General features: G+C 36.2%; 1 pseudogene; it reads right to left on the bottom strand.

Annotated features, from left to right (window-relative positions):
* Positions 1-1,474: 1,474 nt before the first annotated feature.
* On the bottom strand, positions 1,475-2,407 carry LOC125111138 (olfactory receptor 8B3-like; annotated as a pseudogene).

Raw genomic sequence — 2,407 nt, forward strand, 5'->3', positions numbered from 1 at the left:
GCTTATTCACCAAATGTTTCCTTCACAACATTCATTACTCTCCCAGCTGCAATTTGCGTATTTGGTACTTTAAAATCTAGATGACAGTAGCATATGAAAGCCAACAAAACAAGAGTGAATGTGTTGTCCCAGCTTCATAAATCCTGTGGGTTTAACTTTTTAAATATCAAAAAACTTAAATTTTTATGTCATCCAGAGAAGTCCTGTGATGCCCATAATATTTTTAGAATGCTCCAGAAAGAAGAGAGCCATAGAAAGGGCCTCTTTTCTCATCATTTTATATTCTACTCCTTCTTTCTAACTTGAATTTTGATTACCAATCACTAGGTTTTCTCCTTAAGAAACTCATCTCTCCACCTGGCTCCCTTGGAATATGGCCATAGCCACTGGTCTTAATCCCCTAAACCACCATGAATATGTGGTCATGGTCACTATCTATTGTAAGTATTCATCAATGTTTTATGCACAGTGGATGATAATTACAGTGCTCTACATGTCATACAGATACAAATTCAGGATGAAATGTGGTTTCTGAATCTCACTGCCATTCCTTAGTTAGAAACCTCTTATTTACTAGCCTTGTATCTCTAAAGGGACATGTTGCTAGGAATTTATCTCTGGGTACAGAGAAAATATTTCACTTTTTTGCAGAATGAGCCAGCTTTTAAAATAGAAATGTTTACTAAAATAAAAATAAAATAAAAGGATACTAGAAAGGGTAGAGAATTGAAATCAAGAGGCAAATATCTATTCTAGAATTTTTCATGAAGAAGCTATATAAATTTAAGGAGACCATTAACCTCTCTGCTTTTCAGTATCTTGTGCATGTAATAAATAAATATATAAATATGTATATATGTATGTATATATATACACACACACACACAATCTAATGTGCTACTTTGAATGTAGAAGCTAAATATGAAGTCTTGAAGTAAATATGAAAGAAGCTTAATGCATGGTGATTACAGTTGCAAAGTGGGATGTATTTGACAGTGTTTATGGAATTGGCTATAACTGTGAAACACTGGCATTCTTAGGAGTCATGTTCCTGACAACTATACCACTGTAGCAGGAAAGAAGAAAGAAAAACAAATTATCTGATTAATATTTCTAATGGCACAAGTGGCAGTTTAGAACCTTTCACCGCCAGTACACAAGGTCACACCACTATAACTTTATTGATAATTGGTGAAACCATTTATCTTTTTTCAGCAGGAAAAAAAAAAAACACCGTAATGACAATAGCAAAAAAGACAATTATTCTTAATAGGAGAAACAAAGAAAAGGAAAAGAAATTGTGGAAATGGTGATGAAAAGATCTACTCCAAAAAATTGGAAATAAATTGAGAGAAGACTCAAATTTCCTTTGCCATGATGACAAAGAAGTAGGATAAGAAGGCTGCCATTAGAAATAATGTAAACAAATGCACAGAGCATCCTCTATGACTACCTGCACAGACACTGATTCTAATCAAAACTTTCTCCTCCTCAGGATTTTTCTCAAGGCAAGTTTAACATCTTTGTTCCTCAAACTGTAGATGAAGGGGTTCATCATGGGAACCACACTGGTATAAGACAGAAGAGATCTTTCTCTGGTCCATAGACCCTAAGGACGATGGATTGAGATACATAAATGCCCCTGATACAAAGAACAGAGAAATAGAAATTATGTGAGAACTGCAGGTGCTGAAGGCCTTGGACCTGCCTTCCCTGGAGCTGATGTGCAGGATGTTGAAGAGGATGAGACAATAAGAGACAAAGATGATGAGAATGGGCACACTGATGTTGATGCCCACCACAATGAAAACTACCATCTCATTGACATAGGTTCTTGTGCAGGAGAGATGGAAAAGAGGATGGATGTCACACAAATAATGGTTAATTATGTTTGCATCACAGAAAGTGAGTCTCAGCATGCATCCAGTGTGAGCCGTGGCACCAGAAAATGCCATCAAGTAGGAAGCAAGCATAAGGCTAGAACACACTTTGGGGGACATGGAAATGTTATACAATAGTGGGTTACAGATAGCCACATAGCGATCATAGGTCATGGATGTCAGCACATAGCATTCAGAAATAGCAAAAAGAAAAACAGAAAAAAATAAAGCTGTGTCATGCATTCCCTGTAAGAAATAATATTATTCTTTGATAAGAAATCCACTAGCATTTTTGGTGTAAATACTGAAGAACAGAAGTCTACAAAGGAGAAGTTAAAGAGGAAAAAGTACATAGGGGTGTGTAGGTGTGAATTTAGCACAATTAGGATTATCAACCCCAAATTTCCCAGCACAGTGACTATATACATTACTAGAAACAGGAAGAACAAAGGAAGTTGAAGATCTGGTTGGTCTATTAAGCTCAACAGGACGACTCCAGTCACAAAAGAACCATTTCCAGGAGACAT

This window comes from Phacochoerus africanus, chromosome 11, assembly GCF_016906955.1.
Source record: "Phacochoerus africanus isolate WHEZ1 chromosome 11, ROS_Pafr_v1, whole genome shotgun sequence".
Lineage (NCBI taxonomy): Eukaryota > Metazoa > Chordata > Mammalia > Artiodactyla > Suidae > Phacochoerus > Phacochoerus africanus.